The sequence below is a fragment of the Silurus aristotelis genome (assembly GCF_946808225.1).
Source record: "Silurus aristotelis genome assembly, chromosome: 24".
Taxonomy (NCBI): domain Eukaryota; kingdom Metazoa; phylum Chordata; class Actinopteri; order Siluriformes; family Siluridae; genus Silurus; species Silurus aristotelis.
In genome coordinates this window covers 15,542,774-15,565,367 of record NC_139597.1, presented here as the reverse complement: position 1 = coordinate 15,565,367, position 22,594 = coordinate 15,542,774, and the positions used below count along the sequence as shown (strand labels likewise).

At 39.6% G+C, this 22,594-nt stretch overlaps 1 protein-coding gene and 1 long non-coding RNA gene across 26 annotated transcripts in view; both read right to left on the bottom strand.

The window, feature by feature from the left end:
* plekha5 (pleckstrin homology domain containing, family A member 5) overlaps positions 1 to 22,594 on the bottom strand; it is a 125,663-nt gene that overhangs the window by 71,899 nt on the left and 31,170 nt on the right. The gene's annotated exons all lie outside the window — the stretch shown is intronic.
* LOC310719251 overlaps positions 21,106 to 22,594 on the bottom strand; it is a 6,053-nt gene continuing 4,564 nt past the window's right edge. The window contains exon 2 of the long non-coding RNA XR_014531418.1: positions 21,106 to 21,269. This is a non-coding gene — a long non-coding RNA (uncharacterized lncRNA). The remainder of the gene's footprint in view (positions 21,270 to 22,594) is intronic.

Genomic DNA, 22,594 nt, shown 5'->3' with positions numbered 1-22,594 from the left:
GTTTGTTTGCTCGGACACGTGATGTGCAGCAATGAATGAGCGCGGTATGAATTATCAAGTGAATCGTTCAGACGAGTGTATTGTGATTGCTTGGTGAAGGCCCGAAGCAGAGGGAGGGGTTTTTTTCCCGCTTCTTTCCGTCTCCTCCGTGTCTCTTTATTTCTGTATGCAGACAGGATTACCATTATTAACAAGATTCAAAGTCAGAGCACATTTCAATTACGCTACACATTAGCATTTAACAGCCCGGGAGGCCTGGGAGAACAGCGTGTGGGCTGATTTCAGCAGCCCCCAAGGACCGAGGAACGGTGACATGAATAACAGAGCGCAACATGCTTCAAACTTTATCGGCACAAATCGCATTTTGTTATATTTCATCAATGCTAAAACAAATAAGTCACTGAGCAGAGCTTCAACTCGCTGTTGGGGTCTGAACCAAGGGTCTGATCCTGCAAATCCATGGAATCAGAGCTGGAAAATGTTTAGGTTTCCCCATTTTCCCCTCACTTCCAAAATTCTAGGGCTTCCAGGAATAAAAATCATGGACAACCAAATAAAGATTACATTTGTAAGGCAGGTCTCTGACTGTTACACATATAAAGAAGATCTGCATTAATCATTTAGGTGTGATGAGAACCAATGTGTAAGATGAGTCACCTGTCTTGTTCATCTTTACTCATAAAAGATTGTCACTATGATCTAATCACATTAGAAAGAATAGTTTTCTCCTTGTTACGACTTAGTAAGTTGTTCATCAACATTTATGGCATTTGGTAGATGATCTTTTCCAAAGCAGCCTACAGTTTTCTTAATTAGATGTTGACCGAGAATTTTACCGATACAAACAGCAAGATTGGATCGTACTCGTTAATGGATAGTTAAAAAAAATAGATACTGGTTAAAAAAAACAGTACTGAATCATGAAAATGTGTTAAATGAAATGAATATAAATATATTAATTACAACTGAAATGATTTCTCAAGTAACTCGAATACAAAAAAAAATTTTTTTTTTAGGGGTTTTGTGTTTCCCTTTCGGATCAAAGGCGACCGAAAGCAAGGCACCATTTGGGCGGAGTCACGCCCTCTGTAGTGCCAGAAAGTACAATAGAATCAATCAATAATATCGCGTGGTATCAAACTGAGCCTCCGTTTCCTGGAGAGAACTCTGTCTAACAATCAGCTCTGGAGAAGACGGAACAAGACAGATGAAGCAGAGGAGCCGTGTTCATACACCAACAGCTTCGAACTTCAGGCCGACAACAAGGTTCACAGTTGGATGCACCAGAAATGTGTATTGCGAGAAACACCCCTCAGTGTGTACTTTAAGTGAAATTTATATATATATTTTTTGTTTTATATTTGCATTTTGGGGTAATATGGCAATTAAATGCACTAAATGGTTTTAGTTTTCACAGATATTCTTGGAGGCAATTTTGGCAATAAAATAAAAAAAATTCTAACAAGGAAAAAAAATGACATTTATTTTAAGAGACCCGTCTGATTTTCTCTTGTACATTAAGTATTGCTCTTTAATAAAGAAAAAGTACTTCTCATCCAATGACTCAAAAAATCAAGGGAATAATTGGTAGAATACTCTATTACTAAAAAATAGACAGCTACAGCCCTGATAACTTATATTGATAAATGTTGAGGAAAATAAGACAGCATTCAAGCTAAAAAAAAAAAAAGAAGTTAATAAATAAAAACAATTACATCCAAAATAAATAAAAAAGAATTTTAAATAAACAGCACGTGGTGTCACAGATTCGCCTCTAGAGGTCGCTCGCGTACTGTATAACACAACCCGGAAAAACTATCGGGATGCTTTTTGCGTATAACCGATATTTTCAGCAATCACCTACCGGTGCAGATTAATTACCAAAACCAATGAATTGGTTGACCTCCTTAGAGGACAATTATATAACAGTGATTGAGGGTTAAGGGGCCTTGCTTAGGGGCCCAGCAATGGCAGCTTGGTGGTGCTGGAATTAGAACTCAGGACCAGATTTCCCCTCAGATTAGAAATCCAACATCTCAACCACTGAGCGATCATTCAATTATCCTCACAAGAAGAACTGTGAAATATCAAATTGAATTTTGTCCTGAGGAATTCCATATTATTGAAACTTTCACGGTGTTGAACTTTTCAGCTGAAGTGTTCCCTGTTGGAGGACAATAAACTGAACCTGAGGACTTAATCTCATCAGCCATGTGACTGCCATGATAAGTAGCTCTCTTTTCAGCTGCCTTAGCTGTGGAATCTAATAGCAAACAAAGTTGCACATCTGAACAGCTCAGTGTGTGTGTGTGTGTGTGTGTGTGTGTGTGTGTGTGTGTGTGTGTGTGTGTGTGTGTGTGTGTGTGTAATATTTGCCGTCCTATTCGCATTCCAGACTCGGCAGCAACAACAATTCCCCTGAAACAGAACTTTATCCTCATTGGGCCACTGGAACACGGAGACCGATTTCAATACATGGCGTCAGTTGGTTATTAGACGAGTCATTAAAATGCAATGGGAGGTAAGAACAAGAAGCCAAGCAGATGCACAATAATGCCTTCTGCTTTGCAAAAAAATGGCCGAGACAGGAGCGGACGTGCTAATGCATTCCAGAAGTGTCTCATCTGCTCTGCGTCACGTTCCATCTCTCTCGCTCAGAGTAAATACGGTCTCTCGTTTAGAGCTCTGCACTACATCATTTGGAAATGTGGCTGGAGGTCATAACTTGTACAGTAAAACCTATTTTAATGTAAGAAGTGCTACTGTGTTCACTGTTTATTATGTGAGCAGCCATATTGATGTGATGTCAGAATGATTTCATTGCTTTCTAACAGGTTGGCATTTTTACATTAGTCTTTATACAAACTACTCATACTTTAATTTTGCCAGAAAAAACACGGATCTGAATCTGAGAGAGAGAGAGAGAGAGAGAGAGAGAGAATACAATAGTGACAAAACTATCTAAACAACGTGAAATGATTACAGCTATTATGTTTGTTACAGGCAGTTTAATAGGCATCTTCTTGTACAAACCAAACGTTTCTGGTTTCACTTCTAGAGCACGTCATATTACAGCCACGGCTGCTTATTCTGCTGTAGACCTTCATGCTGTGTCTTGGTATTAATTACGCCTCTTGTAACTTAAGTTGTTTTAGTTTTTGCGCAAACTTCTGCTCAAACAGCCTTCAGCTACCAAAAAAACCTTATTTTTTTCTTTTTAATAGTGGTTGCTTTACACAATGATTTTGCACAATGTTTTAAGTTATCTAATTATAAATAACAAAATGACTGACTGAAAGCGATCACACGGATCGCTGCTCGATATTAGCCTTGGCTTAAACAGTTAGCGTCCCAACATTAGCTAGCTGCTTTCCCGACCGATTTTAAGCGAGCAATGCAGTTTGTTAAAGTAGTAATTAGACATAAAGCTAGCTAGCAAGCTAAACTTTTTCATACTTTAATTCTTAGTCAGCAAAACAAGATGAATTTGAACACATTCGTGACAATGATTTGAATCGGAAGACTTGTCCGTCCTAATTGACTGCAACCACAACAATCGGCTTGAAATTCGATTTAATTCCATTCTTTTTTATTTGTATAAAGCTTTTAACAATGGCCGCTGTCTCAAAGCAGCTTTGCAGAAATACAGCGGTTACAAAGTTGTATAAAAGCATGCATCATTTTAATTAATTATTCATGAATTAATAATTTCCTTATAATTGTAAGTTTCTCCCTAATGAAAGAGAAAGTCGGCATGAGGTAGAAACCCTGAGAGGAGTCAAATGGGAAACCCATCCTCATCTGGGTTGCAGCGAATGTCCATTCATCACAGTTCCATCATGGTTGAGATGTAACTGTACATTGATGTGATGCGTAAAAACCGAAACAGAGTTGGACGTCTACTTTAATAGCATGCAATACAAATCAAGGTTCTGTATGAGTGAGTCTGTTGTGCTTCTCACACCCAAATCAGAACACAACATTTTAGAAAACAAATTCTAGCTCCTGCTATGGTTTAGCCACCAGGAGATGCGACTAACTAATCTAAGAGACGCTTCTCACTCACGTGCCAGGTCTGTTCATGCGCCTAAAATCAGCCAGGAGACGACATTACCAGGATCTTCTCCCTATCTGCATACACATTTGCTCACATTTCTGCTGTGAGTCAGCATGGAGAAGCCGTGCTCTGAAGGGAACAGCAGCAATCAGAATAACAGACAAGATCGAGCAAACAGAAATGTGGCAAATAAATAACAAGTGACTATGACTTATTTTTAGTTTAGTTTCCGACCATGAGCATCTCCATGGTTTATGATCAGTAGCATTAACGCTACTCCCATAATGTATAATAAGGCCACGTACACGCTCGTGCAACTATTTGTGTTTGTTTGAATAATCATTTGGGGACGTTATCTAGTTAGAAACACCGTTCATGTCTGCACCACCTGGCAGCTTTGTATGAAAATATCCTTCTTATTTATATAGCTGTGGATTTTATGCAGTTCTGGGAATTTTACTTACTCTCCTGAATCCATGTGGTTTAATACAAAATCTGATCGTACAGACGTTATATAAAGGCCCCGGAGGTACAATCTTCAACAAACCCGAGGATTAAGTAGCATAGTGCGTCTGTGGTATTGTAGCTTCCCAGTGTAATCTAACGCAAAATCAAAAAGAAAAGAAAAAATCCGCCCAAGTTTCCACACAACGTCAGGCTGGAGTCTGTCTGAATACCTTCAACCATGTCATGGATTTTCACTTGAACTTATCGCGGTTTTTTTATTCTCTACTGGAAAGGTTCTTTCTCCTCTGTTTGAAGATCATCTCCTTTTTTAAGATAAGGCTCCAATTAGAACTATTCTATATCTGGAACAGCCAAAAAGTCTCATCAATACAGCATTAGTTCGAGGTACAGTAGTAGTAGATACGAGAGGTCGACTGATAGTGGATTTTACTGATTTGTTGGGTTGGATCATACGCGCCGATATCTAATTAATAAACCAATTCATTTTTTTTAATAGATACTGGATTAAAAAAACAAAACAAAAAAACATAACACTTTGTAAAATAGTCCCGAATATAATTCCAAAAATAAAACAAATAAAAAAGCAATGAATCATGAAAATGTGTTAAATGAAATAAATATGAATATATTCATTATATTAATAAATATTGAGGAAGAAAATAAACTGAAACAAAATGTAACCCTCCAAATAAAAACAGTTACATTCAAAATGAATTTAAACAAAGGCACTTTAAATAAACAGTGATGAAGTGATTCGCCTCTAGATGCTGCTCTCGTGCTGTATAACGCAACCCGGAAAAACTATCGGTATGGATACTTGCCGATGGCCGATAACTCCAGCAATCAGCAAAACTGATTAATCGGTCGACCTCTAGTAAATACAAAACATGTTAAACATGAGGAACTATTATGATTTTCTGAAGATAAGTTTCTAGTACTTGCAGGTGCTCTGAAGGAATCCTGAGAAATTCATATTTGCGGTCCAGCTTTGCCATCTCATTGGAGCACAATGCTCTTGTCCGTTATAGAGATGACCAGATATTCTCAGTCATCTGGGAAAGAGCAGAATTCATGAACCATTCTGACTATTAAAGCATGTTGCTATAGCAACAAAAAAAGAACCACCATATGTAAATAGGGATATGATGTTCCTATTCTTATTGTGAAATCTTATGTTAGCTTTGTGCCAGATATAAAAGGCCTGAGGGTCAGGCGAGTCTTGGGTAGTACTGTAACTCTGCACTGAATATGATTTTTGCCTACCTTATCTGAGGCAAAGTCCTGCAGTTCCTTAAATAATCGTCCAGGTTCATTTGTGAATTGTCTGCTGTTTTGGAAGAACGTCGGTCAGCCACACATTTCTGGGAATATTAAGCACTTTTCTCCTATTGGAGATAGCGACTCTCATTGTGGTTTACTGGAGTCGCAGAAGCTTAAGTAATGCTTGTAATGTAGATCTTTCCAGACTGATACCTGAAAACAAAGTTACGTTGAATGCAGCATAGTGGGCTACTTGTTGCGACCTTTCAGCCTGCTTCACATTGTTGGCGAGGATCACTTCGAGGGTTGTTTGGAATCAAGCTGGCAGAAACTCAAGTCAGGGAGTGTGAGGCGAAATGAACTCGTTTATCAAACGAATCTGATTAATAAATTAAGCATTAAGTTTCAACAGCAATGTTTTTCTGGATTTACCAGGTTTTGTTGTTTGAAGACCGCTGAACGACTACGAATAAATAAACTAAGCCTTGTGACATGGCTTTTTATCTGCTTTTGTTTCTGAGCCCCCAAAGTTCCCCAAAACTCTGAATCAGACATTTTGAATTTGTGAGATTTAGATCAGTTTTGGATTCAGATGAAAATGTTTCCTTTGGAGCTGAAATACAATTTGTGCTAGTAAATATAATGTGAACAGCAGTAACTAAACATCATAGCTCCAAAGCCCTCCATATGGCAGAGCGCCCATAGCCTGGGAGCACACGCTAACAAACAAGCCCCAACCCAGATAACACTTTACTCCAGGGGGAACATCACAGTAAACATGTACTGTAAAAAAGCCCGCTTGTGCAGCTCACACGCCACTTACTCGACTGATAGAGTAGTGAGGTTTGTGGTTGTATTGCATTACATCACTGCCCTGGTGCCCTCTAGAAAATACACTGAGACTGAAACGGGAAAAGCCTTCGTGGGTTTGTGCCCTTTTGCTGTCCCTTAGACTGCTTCCGACCTCGACATAGTAAACAGGAAGATGATCGTAGGATGGAGATGAACGAGGACAACATGGACTCTTCGGAATCTGAGTAGGAGAACGAGCCAAAATACCAAGAGAACCATTTAACCAGCAGAGGGTCTTCTTCAAAAGCGCAGCAGCTGGCCGGGGAAGTGGTTTTGGTGCTTGCAGGACTGCAAATTTCAATGTGATTTTCTTTTTTTCGTAAGATGTTTACGGGTTTAAACAGACAAATAGACCAACTGTTTTCCTTTCCAACAAACCTCAGTTGTTTTTTTTTACATCTTTTTCCAGACGCTTTCAGTTTTCTTTATTACGCATCTCTCTCTCTCGCTCTCGCATGCGCCCTCGTTGACACACAATGCAATTTCTTTTTCTACAGAGAACGACAAGTGACTGAGGGTCTTGTAACTGCTCCAGCGCTGAAGCACAAGGAGGTCATTTCCAACTCCCACGCAGGCCGTGTGAATAAGAGTTGATGGAGAAGCAATCATCCACTCCTACTGACACACTCCTTCAGACACACACACACACACACAATCCCTGTGACAAGCGGTTCTAAATATTTTCAATGTCCTAGGAAACTCTTGAGCTGGTTTTCATTTCGGTTAGTTGGGCAATTACCCACAATGCCGTTTGCTCGCTTCATCTTTACTTAAAGAGAGCGATGCAGTGGGAATTTAGGTCCTTTCATTTATCCAGCTGGTACCGTAAATCAACAGTATCTCCCTGAGCTACGCATCAGGACAAGAGTTGCAAAGTAGAATTAGCAAATATATTCAAAAAAATCCATAATGATGAATCCTCAGGCCACACAGACGTCGCATTATTCACAAAGTACAACCAGGAGCTGGAAAAATCCTGTACAACCACCATTAAGAAGCTCCTGCATCTCCATTTTCTTTCCACTCTGAAGTGAGCAGGTACTTTTGACCAGTCTTTTGGAAGATGTTGCACATTAGTGAGAACTGGTGAATCAATGTGAAGAACACAATCCCTACTGTACAGCATGGGGGTGGCAGCATGTGGTACGGGGGTGGGGTGGGGGGTTATGTATTCTTCGGAAAACGTACATTTTTGGCCGCATTTGTATAGTGAGTAAGCTAATAATCACAACCCGAATGGGGAAAAAAAAGAAAGAATTTTAGAAGAATATTCTTGCATGACCTGTATGCTCAGATTCAAGCTTGGGCCTGATGATCACCTGATGCAGGCACAGGATGTCTCGCTTTCCTTCTCTTGCATTACACACACAGCACACGCAGATTTCATAAGGAATAAATCATCATATTTTCAGATCCAAGCACTAACACCAACACCTACAGGTTTTTCTCCTACTGATGCACACACACCAGCCCAAAGGGACGCACCCCTCGCCATCTCCGTCACACACAAAACGGTAATAATTTAATTAACAGACTTAACTATGCCTAGTCTTTTTTAGTAATATTTTTTATAAAAAATAACATCCACTCCAAGTGCATGTTATAAATCCTGGCGAGGACTGCCGTGGTCCCAATGCACTTGCCGAAGCATGTTCCTAATCACATGAATCTGGGGGAACAGGCAGGATTGTGAATCAGAGACAAACCGGTCCTGCTGGGGGAGAGTGATGATGTTTCTGCATGTTGGTACAGCAAGCAGAGGCCAAAACTCTTATTGAGCACAAGCCGCAGAGCTCAACATCTATACAGTGGAATACAGTGACCGAAGTTCAAATGAACTGAACTTCGACGTAAAGATGTACAAGTGCATTGGCTAGGATGAACAATCTAACCAATGAGAGTTAATGACCTGAGTTACTGAGCAACACAAGAACTGTGAGGAGGGTTTAGGACTGTAATTCATATCAACAGTGTGCTAGAATGGCTCAGGAGCGCAGGTCGACCGATTCATCGATTAATCAGCACAGACAGCACTGACAAAAATTCGATAGCGTTAGTTTTTCCAGGTTGCGTCTGCGCTGTTAATACCGACATTAACAAACAACAGCTTTATTGCATTTATTAGCTTCAGTTCATGATTCAAATGGAATCCTACTTTAATGCGTTACCATTTCACATTAATCCAAACAGTCATGATTAAAATGGCTTCCTAAAAGGCAAAAGCATTTAAATAAAATTTATTTTTAGCTACCAACATAGCTATCGCTAAAATCTGACCTCGGATTATCTCTAATTGGCTTCTAAGATAACTGGAGCCACGTGCGAAAAGAAAAAAGAAAACACGTGTCACGGATGAAGGTGAAACATCAGCACGGTGAGTAGAAACTGTATAATCCTCATCATGTGAAAATGGTGCAGTTTAATAAAGTGCTATTGTGTAAATGTTTATAATTCATATTCAATTAAACCGATGCGAACAAACACTAAATCTAAGAGAAGCAAATGACAGCAGCAGTAAACAATCCCATTTTTAGTCACTGTTTTGGTTTTCAGTGAATGATTATGCATTTGTTCACCAATGTATAGGTTTTCCTTTTTTATTTACTTTTAAAGACGTTCTCTTGCTGCGTTTCTCCGTTCCGTTCTCTTTTTATAGCTTTTGTCTGCTACAACAGTAACGTATCCGTTTTCAAACGTGATTTAAAGCGGCTTTGCCGCGTTCAAATGCTTGTTTTCAATGTTTTTATATTGAATTTATGCAAATATCATTTTATTATTGCACAAACTGTATTAATGATATTCTAGATGCTTATATACCTTCACAACTAGACAAAACGGTTGTTTTTGTAAAGCATGGTTGTCAACTTGCCATCTGCAATTATCATTAAACAATACAAATGCTGATTCACAAAATTTACATCCTACATTGTTTTTTTTTTTGTTTTTTTTTTTACAGAAACAAACAAGTCAAGTTTATGTCTATAGCACTTTTCACAACAGACATTGTCTCAAAGCAGCTTTACAGAATTTAAGAGTTAAGGTGAATGGTGTGTATTTATCCCTAATGAGCAGCCATGGTGAACGTGGTAAGGAAAAACTCCCTTAAATGTTATGAAGAAGGAACCTTGAGAGGAACCAGACTCAAAAGGGGAACCCATCCTCATTTGGGTGACATCAAGAGTGTGATTATAAATCTTTAAACAATACAGAACACTGGAGAGTGAGATTATGAGTAACGTCCTTCCTACAGTCTTATACAGTCATTTGAGATTATGGAACCAGGAGCCACTGAGCAACTCATAAAATAGCTCAACATTTGCGATCATCACAGATCCAACACCAGCTTCTCCATGCCCAGCATGAGTAAATTTGCTCAGAGGAGAAATCCCCCATGCACTCAACAAGCAGTCACTATAAGTTTTAAAATGTCTAAATGAAAGATATCTGGCTTTTGCATTTTTAAAGTACGCTTTTATACATAAATACCCTGAATTAGGGTTCTATAGAGATATAATAAGCAAACTTTAAAGCAAACTTTGACTTGACTAGTTTTTTTTGGAAACAGACTCACTAATCTTTACTTCTGATGAACTCCATAATAAAGCAGCAGAATTCAGAAGAAACCTTCTGTCAGATCATTTACACAGAAATGCGTCCAGTCTAATCGGGAGAAACTTCACTCAGTGAGAGAACAACCACACAGTCTTATATACTGTTTTTCACTCTGTAGCTCTATTAAAGTTTCCGTGTTCCCCGAGATGTTTAACACGTACAGTATAGATGCAAATGACACAGAATTTCATTATGTTAAACCCAATTGTCCTCAGTGTTTTGCAAAAACAATTAAATTGACCTTGTGGCTCCACACTCTGTCTGTGCTTGTGTTCTCGAAGGCATGTGGCATACGAGAACATACAGAAGGAAAAAGTTCATACTATTCGGTAGAACTGAGGTACATATCTATTATCATAAATAACCGCTGGTGAGGTCGTGGTCCACACGGAAAACTGACTCTGATCAACACGAGGCGTTGTGGGGATTCTGGAGGTGTGCATGTCTCCTCGTCTGTATGCTTCGTTATCGCAGGCAATTATCTAAAGCACAGCTTTGAATAAACACACACACACACACACACACACACACACACACACACACACACACACACACACACACACACACAGCTCCCCCACAAAGCTCCATGCTTGCATCCAGATGTCAGACAGCTCTCTTTGGAGAAATAGATAAAAAATAGATAAGAGGAGGGACACAAGGACACAAAGTCGTGAGAACTTCCACTCTGTTATGGTTAGGCTGTGCTTTAAAAAAAAAAAAAAAAAAAAAAAAGCAGCCCGGGAACATGACGCATAATGACACTTCTTCTTCTGCCTTAATAGATCATCACAAACACGGGGATGAAAATGTATTTGTAGGTGGTGAGATGACAAAAATATGTCACAAATACGTGCTGCACCACATGTACTACAATATCATTCCGCTCACAAGCTGTCGATTGTGTTACATTTAAAAAAAATAAAATGAATGTCTACAAAACATTTTACGGTTAAGATAAAAAGGCAGAAATGGCAGGATTTTGTGATGCACTCAAATGATACCAAATGATACCATGCATCATGGGAAAAAAGTAACTAACAACTGGAAAGTTGTTAATAAAAATAAAAATACAAACTAACTTACAGCTAGCAAGCATGTCTGTACTCTTTTATAGATTGGAAGACTATTCATAATCAGTCAAACATGTTAAATAGTAATCAGTAGACGTCAAAAGATAGATTTCACCGATACCGAGAGCTCGGTTGTATTGTACTTGCCGATAACCGATTAATCAAGCGATAGTTTTTAAAATGGATACTGGATAACAAATAAACGAAACAAAAAATAACACTCGATGTAAAAAAAAAATTACAGTATTGAATCATGAAAATGTGCTAAATAAATATGTTAATAATGAGGAAAATAAAACACATTCAAACTGAAACAAAAAGTAACACTCCAAATAAATAAATAAGGAAGAAAAAAAAGGACACAAATAAACAGCACAGTGAAAACACATTAGAGATTCGCCTCTAGAGGCTGCTCTCATACTGTATAACACAACCCGGAAAAACTATCGGATTGTTGTATGGATTTGTGCCGATAGTTGTTAGTTCCAGCAATCATCCTTCGATGACGATTAATTGACTAAATCAATTAATCATTCGACCTCTAGTAATTAGTGACATCGTTAAAAATCAACGGGTTTAACACAAGCATCCAACTAGAAAAGCCACGAGCCTCAAATATCTTCAACAGTTGTTTGGTCTCACTGTGAAGGATTTCCTTCAGTATCTCCATTCAGGATTTGCTTTAAAACACTTGGCATTGCCTAAAAGACAGGAAGTGGAGCTGGAGGTAGCAGAGCTGAAGATGCTGAGGTTTTCGTTGGGAGTGATGAGGATGGACAGGTTTAGAAACAGGTTTAGTAGAGGGACAGCGCATGTAAGACATTTTGGAAACAAGGTGAGGGAGGAGCGATTCAGATGGTTCAGAGGAGGGACATGGGGTATATTGGTAGGAGAATGCTGAGGATGGAGGAAAAGAGGAAGTTCGAGGAGGTTTATGGATGTGGTGAAAGTTTATGGTGTTTGGAAGAGTGAAATGTAGAGGACAGAGTGATATGGAGAAGGATTATCTGCTGTTGCGACCCCTAACGGGAGCAGCCGAAAAATGAAGTAGAGTTTAAATTAGAACACTATAAAGACAGTAATGTGCCAGTGGAACAGCAGTGCCATTAATGTAAAGAGAATGTTTATTCAAAATCATTAAGGAGTGTAATGTGTTTGTATGTGTTTTGACTCTGGTTTGCACAAGGCCAGTGCTCTCTTACTCTGTTGGTGTTAACTGAACACCACAAACTCTATGATCTTCATTAGATCCCACCCTAGGTTTAAGAGTGACCGATGGTGTATTCAGGAGAAAACTTGTTAGAAATACCTTTGCCTTTTCTTGTGCATGGAAATGTTTGAGATCAATATGGATTATGTGCAATTTCTTTGTAAAAATCTGATGTAATTATTGATGTAAATCCTTGTGCACTCGAGTAATTCGAATACAAAAAAAGCTTTGTTTACTCTATTTAACTACACACGGAGCATTGTGTTTCTCCACGGACCATTACTACTGACGCACCGCCCACTAATCTCTGGAGCGCTCTGTACAGGTAACACAGAAGATGCTGCAGAATGAAAAACGGAGGAACGAGGAGAAGATTCGGGCCAAAGAAAATCATTTTTAACTAAAACCTAAAGAAAACACTGTTAAGTGCAGTTACGGAAAATGATTTTTCGATTTTTATTTATATATTTGTATCTGCAATTTGAAGTAATATGGCAATTAAATGCACTAAATTTTCGTTTTTCACAGATTTCAATTTCTTTCTAATAAAGGAAACATTTTAAGAGACCCGTCTTATTCTCTCTTGTATATTTAGTGTTGCTCTTGAATAAAGAAAAAGCACTTCTTATCCGATTACTCGATTAATCGAAGGAATAATTGTTACTCGATTACTAAAATAATGGATAGCTGCAGCGCTAAAATTGAGTTTTCTATAGAAAGAGACAGGATCTGGGTTCAGGGGGGCTCACGAGGGGCCCACAGAAACATTAACACAACTGCAGCAACTTCTGCCAAGTTCTGTTTGCTCCCTACATATGACAACAATTTCCCAGTTCATATGTCTGTGCTACAGGGAAGGGTGGCAAGAAGGAACGTCATCAGCAAACAACACACACACAAACAGCATAACACAACAGTTGTATAGATCTGTTGGATTTTTCACACAATGGCTGTTAGCAGAGGTGTAAAGAGGACCTGAAAATGATTAAAAGTATAGATACTTTACTGCAAAACTTAACACTCAAGTTGGTCCTCAACACCAAGACACATGTTAGTAAAAAGGCAAAAACAGTTGATGTGTGGTTTTATTTCTTGAAATACAAATCAGATTGCACACGCCCACACTGCATTAACCAGCATCAACACAACGGCCTCTTCAACATGCCGGAATGAAACCAAGATCGGTCGAACAAACAAACAAAAAACGAGTAAAGAAATCTTTTAAAAAACTGATCTTTATTTCACAAATCAATCACAATATCGGGTCACAAAACAGAACTTTTAATATTCAACGGACAAACAAAATTAAAGTAAAAATCGCGAATAAATGATCCCTGAAACATAAAGCTGCTGTGCGAAATGTAATTAATAATTAATTGGACTGTTAATTAAAATATAGAAGATATACTGAATCATAAATCTAGAAAAAGAGAGCAAAAGTTTCTTATATCTTTGATACTCTGTGAAACTAGAAAGTAGACAAAGAAAAAAAAACCACTGTAATTGAAGTACATTTACTGAAATACTTTACACCACTGGCTGTTTGTGGAATATGCAAAGGCGTGATTGGCACATCGAGAAGGCGGAGAAAATTTGTTTAACCACCGAAAAAAAAACACCGCAAAAACCTGCAAAAGTATACACACCCCAGACCAATGATATCATGCTGCTGAATTCCAAAAGAAAATCGTGCATTGAAAAAATCGTCCTGTTCAATATTTCATTTTAAAACACTGGAACTCGAAAATCATTTATCGAAAGCTGATGAAAAGTTTAAATATGCTGCTTGCATAAGTATTCAACCTTCACACACTAATTTGTCCGAGCCAACTTTTGTTGCAATAACAGCTTTGTCTTTTGAGGTACATCTGTTCCAGCTTTGTCTTTTGAGGTACATCTGTTCCAGCTTTGCATAGAGTAACAAAGTGATTTTGGCAAATTCTTCTGGGCGGATTTGCTGCAGGTTGTTCAGGCTGGTTTGTTGACGCTCGTCGTCTTCAATGTTCAAACAGTGCCGCAGATTCTCGATTTGAGAATCGAGGATTGAGATCAGGACATTGACTGGGCCACTGTAGGACATGTATCTTTTTGTTCTTGAGCCACTTCAGTGCTTTGACTTTGTGCTTTGGATCTTTGTCCTGCTGAAAGCTGAATTTCCTCCCAACAGACTAAAGCAGGTTCTCTTGCAGGATTTCCTTATATTTTTCTCCATCGATTCTTCAATTCAATCAAGATTCCCAGCCCCTGCTGAGGAGAAGCTCCCCCATGGTGGCCAAAAAGCACTATCTTGGTCTCATCTGACCTCTAAACCTTTATCATCTCAGCTGGGACACTCATGCTGTACACTTTGCTTTGAGTAACGGCTTCTTTCTTGCCCCCCCCCATCCACAGAGGCTTGCATTACCCACCGCTCTTGATATGTTTGACTGGTGCACCATTACACCACCAGCCACTGAAATCTGTAGCTCCGTCAAAATGATTGTTGGTCTCTCGGTGGCTTCTTTCACAAGTCTCCTTAGTGCTGAATTCTGATGGACAGCCTTCACTTAGCAGTGCCTGGGTAGTGTGGTGCAGATTTCTTTCCTGCTTATTGATCTAACTGTGCTCACTGGGATATCCAAACCCTTAGATATTATTTTGTACCCTTTCGCTAATCTAAGCATTTTTATTACTTTAGCTCCAACATCTGTGGAATTCTCTTTGGCCTACATTCTCCTTTAAATTTACAGCCTGAATATCACTCTTTCCACAATGGTGTTTTTATGCAGAGAATGCGATAGAACCTTTAACAAGACAAATGCAAATTAATGGTGTCTTTGCGAAGGCAATTACTTTCATCTGTGCAAACAAGATATTTCACTTTTTTCTTCGTCACAACCCAACCCCCCGGAAAATATTAAATAGGGAAATTTCAACACGGCATGTATTAATGGTGCGACGGTACACAAAATTCAAGGTTCAGTGCGTACATCAATTTTTAAGTCACGGTTTGGTTCACTTTCGGTACGGTTGGGGGGAAGAAATGCAAAACATATTTTTTTTTTTTACGTAGTTTATTATTATGAACATTTACACAGCTCATGTTTTAAAAACAATTTTCAATCAAATTCCTGCTTAGTTAAATAATATCTAAAAGAATACTTTATAATAAATATAAAATAGAATAAATCTTATTAATTCAATACACTTTAATTGCATTTATTGAAATAAGTAATCAATTAAATTGGCACAAATTATATTGATTAAATAAAAGGAAAAACGCATAAAACATAAAACGCTCAGATTGTAACTATCTTCCACACACAGAAAAGCATTGCATTTGGTACAAATGTTACACTTTGGATCTCAAGGTGATGAGTTCAAATCCCAGCCACATCAACCTGCCACTCCTGGGCCCCTGAATAAGAGCATCTACTTAATGTAAAAAATGTGGATGTAATCTTTTCTTTAAAAAAATAATAATAATAAATAAAAAATAATAATAATAATAATAATAATAATAATAATAATAATAATAATAAAAACTGGTGGACCTGTGATGCCTGATTTCCCTCCCTGGTTTGAAATGACTGAATTCAATTACCATTTTTAATGAACTCATTCTCCTGTTTCACATACTAAAATGTAAAGTTTTTGGATATAATAATGCCTATTTGAAAACTTTGATCAAAATGAATTACATTAAAAAAAATTGTTTTTGATGAAATATAGAAATTTGTTACCGTATTTTCCGGACTATAAGACGCTACTTTTTTTTTGTGAACCCCGCGGCTTAAACAACGAAGCGGCTAATTTATGGGTTTTTCCGGTTTCACAAACTTCAAGCCAAAAAACTGAGCCCCATAACATTAGACCAATGAAATTGCCGAACGGGCTCAGGTGAACCAATGAAATTCTTTAAATCAGATGCGCTCCCACTGAATCGGGCCGCACCACATCATAAATATGGATGCGGTTCCTCTGACGTTTGACCTGCCGCTCACTCGGACTGTCTACAGGAAATGTGAATCATTCGTCACACTGAAAACAACCGGGCATGAAAAAAAAACGCACTTCACCCGTGTTCTGAGCTGCACGCATCGGGAGAAAAGCTTCACCGATGGTGATTTTTAAACGCACGACGATGCCAAAAGATAAACTCTCGAGAGAAATAGTTGTGAAAGGAAGGAGGAAGACAGTGAACAATGACTTTCTTGGTGGGCTACTCTTTAGATACAAGCCGTTGTAACGCGTTGAGTCTGGGTGAAGGGAGAGCTCACTAACTCCAGTTGCAACAGAAATCATATAAGCACAGACAGGTTTTCAAAACTTGTGCTTTTTTATTATTCTTGGCAACAGCGTTACGGGTTAGTCAAAGAAACTTAGAAATGAGCATCAGAAAATAATAAGGACATATTCCTCAGTCTTGCACACATGCAGTAATACCGGAAAAATGCGGCAAAATGCGCTCTGCTCTTAAAGACGCCACAACATATTTCACCCTGTCTATCATTAAAGCCTGTGTAAAGTTCATTAGTTTTAATGTAGACATTGTAGACTGCGGCTTATAGACAGGTGCGGCTTATTTATGTTCAAAATAAAAATCTCTGTAAAATTCAGTGGTTGCGGCTTATATTTGGGTGCGCTTAAAAGTCCGAAAATTACGGTAATTGGTCACAAACTTTATAGTTGAATTACACCGATCCAGCTCATAAGTGAAGCATGGTGGTGGTGGTTGTGTCATGGCTTGGGCTTGCATAGGTGCTTTGTATAATGCACTGTATATAAGCACAAAGTGGAGCTCATGAGGTTGTTAAGGGGGCATTCCTGGAGAAGCCTGTTCTCTCCCATTGCTCTCACACTCTAATCCTGGCAGTGACAACAAAGCTTTAGCAATCGAGCTGAAAGGGGTTTAAAGCTGCCATGGAACAGAGAGGCCTCTCTAATGCCTCTGTTCGCCTTTTGAACCGAAAGCGTTCACAGCCGACTGCACAAACTGCAGAACAGCACTTTATCGAATCTTCACATGCTCCATGTTATAACCCAAAAGAGCAGTGAGCAGAATGGAAACAGCACAGTTTAGTATGCATTTGGACAGTGACTCAATTTATCAATTTGCCTCTTTATACAACCATAATAGAATAAAATCTCTTTCATCCAATAGACAGAAACGTGATAATCTTTTGCAAGCATGTGCAAAAAAACTAAATGACAGAAAGAGAACGTGCAGTCGGTGAGTGAGTGATTAATATTAAAAACATCAGTCGTTTCGAGTCCTGTATACAGAAACGGCTTTTTTTTTTTTTTTTTTTTTTTTTTTGCTCATCACTCAGAACAGACAGACGCTGAAGAGCCGAATAGGAACGCTCAGACACAGGGTTTATTCTATGAGGAATCGCACCAACAACAGAGCTGCAAAAACTGTCAAGAACAATCACGTTGAATCTCTTGCCATTACAAAATTAGAAGGAAATCTTACGAACACATTTGCATTTACAGCATGTATCCAGAACCACTTCGTTACATCGGTTACACAGCTGAGTGATAAGGGCTTTGGCTCAAGAGAACCCCAAATGATAATGAGAACAAAAATGATAATAGGAACATTATAGCCATAATAAATCATATTACTTTGATACTTAAGAATATTTGAAGGCAAAAAACATTTTGTACTTTTGCTCACGTGAAAGAACTTTTATTTAAGATTTTACCTGCTGAATATCTCTATTTTTACTGAGGTACATGGTTTGTAAGAATTGAGAAACAAAAGGATTTCTCTTTCGTTCTGTGCCGCAGAGATTCTTTATTTTGACCGGCCCTGAGTTACTGCAGAAATCCACTGGGGGCGCTCATAACGTCCCACAGATTAGTGACACTGTTCAGCCATATGAGCTGTAAGAATGCTAACGTTGAGAGGGTTAAAGTTTTACTGCCTGAAGCTCAGCTACTTTCACAAAGCCAATAATTACACACAGCCTATAAATCTTATTCAGTCGATGACAATTAAAAGTCAGCACTTACTGCTTAAATTATTATCCACCCAACCCCCACTGCCTCCAGCACACACACACACACACACACACACACACACACACACACACACACACTATTTGCAAGTCTCTTTTATTAAAAATCCAACACCTATTTTTTTATTTTTTCCCAATTATTTGTTCCTAGCTATTGTTTCTCGCCTGATCCCACCAGCTGCGTCTAGATCTACAAACCAGCAGACTAAGCGCGGTTTAAACATGGGAGCATGTCTACATTGTACACGTCTCCCATAAAGCAGAAAGAAGCACAAAGTGAAACATGGTGGTGGTTTAAAAAAAATAATAAAATAAAGCTCTGAGCAACAGACACGTGATGAAGTGCATCACAGCTGACGTTGATTAAACTAGTGAGCTGAAGCCATTCAGGTCCTGTTTGGATCGGTCATAGGCAGGATAATCAGCTAGCGTTAGCATTGCCAGCCAGGGCACTGCAGTTTACAGAACGTACAATTTGCAGAAAGGGGCTGCCAGGAATGATGACGAGACAAAACAAAGATTGCTGCTGTAGAGGGAATTGGCAACAGATGTTAGCTTGTCAGTTCGTTACGAATAGTGTCCGTGTTGACACGTAGGGAATAGTGCAACAATAAACAATAAATTTAATTATAAAGATCCCATGCGAGCTGAAGGCATGACAGCAGCTCGTTCAGAAAAAGAAAGTACTGTTTGGCACTGATGAGGTCATTTCCTCTGCTGGCTCCCAAACGTGTGTCAGTGCACAGACATACATCAGTAAAAGCCTCGAGCGCTACGTTAACTAGACAGAGGGAAGAATTTAGAGGCGCTCTTTACAGCCGAAGCATTTTGTACAGGCTCAATCCCCTGGGCTCAGGGAAACAACACGCAAAAGCAAACCTTCAGCTGGACGGTATTCCGAGGTCACGATATCACAAAACTATACATAATAAAACGTCACTCGTTTCCACTACAGCAGTTACATCACAGCTTCCCAGAGCCATAATAAAGTCACAATGCACTCTTCTGTAAAACCTTTGAAAGATGGAAGACGGATATTGTGCTCACAAAAGCTGAAGTTAAATACAGTGAGCCACATGCAGATTCATGTCACATCACGTCATTCAGTGTAGAACACTTTCCTGTAGCAACAGGGTTTTTTAATGCATTAATCTTTTGTATCATTTTTATATTCCCCACCGAAGAAATGTGACTTAAAGTCTCTTAATCTTGCTGACGCGTTCAGTTCCCAATTATACATCTGGAATTTAAAATGTCCAGGCTGGAGCTCGAAGAAACTTTTGACCTTGCAAAGGTATTAGGAACCAGTGATTGACCAGTGGTGGGTTGTGCATTTCACACCCAGGCCTTCAGTCGTGTCCTGCGTGAAAGAACCCCCCTCTTAATACCATCGTTATGACACTAGAAAGCGTCAATATGATACAGAAACTCTAATGGTAGATTGAATGTGTCACTAAAGCAAAAAACCCATTGAACACGATTCAACAAGTCTCGTTTCACTGTAGCCACCACAGCAAAGCCCGCATACATCCTGTCAGTCATTGTGGAACGACATAGCGTCTATTAAATCCGCATGAATATATTCGGGCTTGTGCAGTTTGCCACGGATGCAGTTTGCGAGCTCTGACTGGTGCGCTTTCTGACCATCTGATCAAAGAACGTGAATCTGATAGATGTGCTGCCAACCATGGCAGATTCCTTCAAACCTCACATCACGTTATGTGATTGCTGAAAATCTAAATGGAACTCTACCTAAACAGACACTCTAAAGCAGTTGTCCCCAACTTCCGGGCCGCAAACCGGCACCGGTCTGTGAGTCAATTGGTACCGGGCCACACAGAAAGAATACTTAACTTACATTATTTTCGTTTTATTTATTATCTGATTCTAAACAATGTTTTATTTTTTATAAAATTACCAGATTTTCTCCACCACATCTGTCTATGACTCACTCTTGATGCATGTCATGATGCGTCGGTCACATGTCTTACCAACATCCACTACCTTCTTAAAGGGGCTGCTCCGGCCGCTAACACATTATACATTACTGCTAAATTGAAACCCCCAAGCGAGCAAAATTAACAAAAAACAACACAGTGAATTTACATTTATTATTAGAAAATTCCAGTTTTTATGGTCGTATCTTTTTATTTTGTTGTATTTATCCGCCACACCTTAAAGGCCGGTCCGTGAAAATATTGTCTGTGGCGCGAAAAAGGTTGGGGACCGCTCTAGGTAGCATCACAAGCGGAAAAAACGCTATGAAATAATGACCATAAGGAAGATCTGAATACATATCCATGGAAGAAAAAACATTCAAAACGTAAGTGAGTGAGTTTGATGTGAAGTGTTTAGAAGACCTTGCTGGCCCTGATGGTCCACGGTGACCTACTAACCTCTGCAACACATAATGGATGCAAAGAATTTATTCAGAAACTGAGCTAGTTAATTTAATACAAAATAAAAAGATGAATCAAACAATCATTACAATGGAAATTTCAGCTTTTTAGAGGGTTTTTCACATCTTTTATAACCCAATCGGTATATCAGGGACACATGAGCATTGCAAGATCAGACAATGAAGTTTTTATTCTCATTACACTTTTCCAAGAATCGATACAGTAAGAGAGATGAGGGAGACCCGATACCCTGCCTGAGGCCTGAGGGGGACGTCTCCTGTCTCACGCTGCTCCTCTACACACTCATATTTATGGTGAGCGCAGTTGATTACGGATCTGTTTAATGAGATAACATGAGCATTAAACGAGAGGAACCACACGGGAGGAAAGAGACCCAAACTGTGAAGACAAACATGCTGAAATATCAGTAAGAGGCTGACGTGTGCCTCGCCACGGACTCAAGCCGAGCTCCAGCTGCTAGCGTGCGGGGGTAAAAACTAATGAATCGAGAACATCGTGTGCACTTTTAACCACGATCCCTCGACAAAAAGATCAGTGTACGAGTCAAACAGACGTCTCGTTCACAAACCCGTGTAGAAGTATGTTGTAGATCCTAATCATGTACTAATCCACACTGGTACTTTGAGGCAAAGCAGTTCCAAAAGAACATCAACTCTTCAAGACATTTCCCAGAGACGAGCTGCATGTCTGAGAGGAAAGAAGAGGCTGATAACGAGCCACATGAGCCACACTGACGCGCATGTTAGTCCAGTTCCCTTTTCTTTGCTTTTTTACAGTAATGTAAACTAAACTGAGGGAATTATCTCACTTACTAGAACTGAGGAATAAAAGCTCTTTGGAGTTGAAGGGGTTAAATCTAATCAGGGAACCTACGTTATGATCTGCCCGAAGATCAGTGATCATCCCTGAACACTTTAAACGATCACAGACGTGATTTACACACGTCCTCTCTCCTGAGCTCCCTACTCCCTGTAGTCGCTCCGGTCACTGCATATCTACACAAACTACCAGAAAAAGCATGAATTTACACACACACACACACACACACACACACACACACACACACACACACACACACACACACACACACACACACACACACACGTCTCATCCACACCAGCCTCATCCACACACACACACTCACCTCATCTACATACAGACACACGCCTTATCCACACACACACACACACACACACACACACACACACACACACACACCCCTCATCCACACACACGCGCCTCATCCACACACACGCGCCTCAATCGCACGCGCACACGCGCCTCAATCGCACGCGCACACGCGCCTCAATCGCACGCGCACACGCCCCTCAATCGCACGCGCACACACCCCTCAATCGCACGCGCACACACACACACGTCCATCCACACACACACACACACACACACGTCCATCCACACACACACACACACACACACGTCCATCCACACACACACACACACACACGTCCATCCACACACACACACACACACACACACACGTCCATCCACACACACGTCCATCCACACACACACACACACACACACGTCCATCCACACACACACACACACACACACGTCCATCCACACACACACACACACACGTCCATCCACACACACACACACACACACACACGTCCATC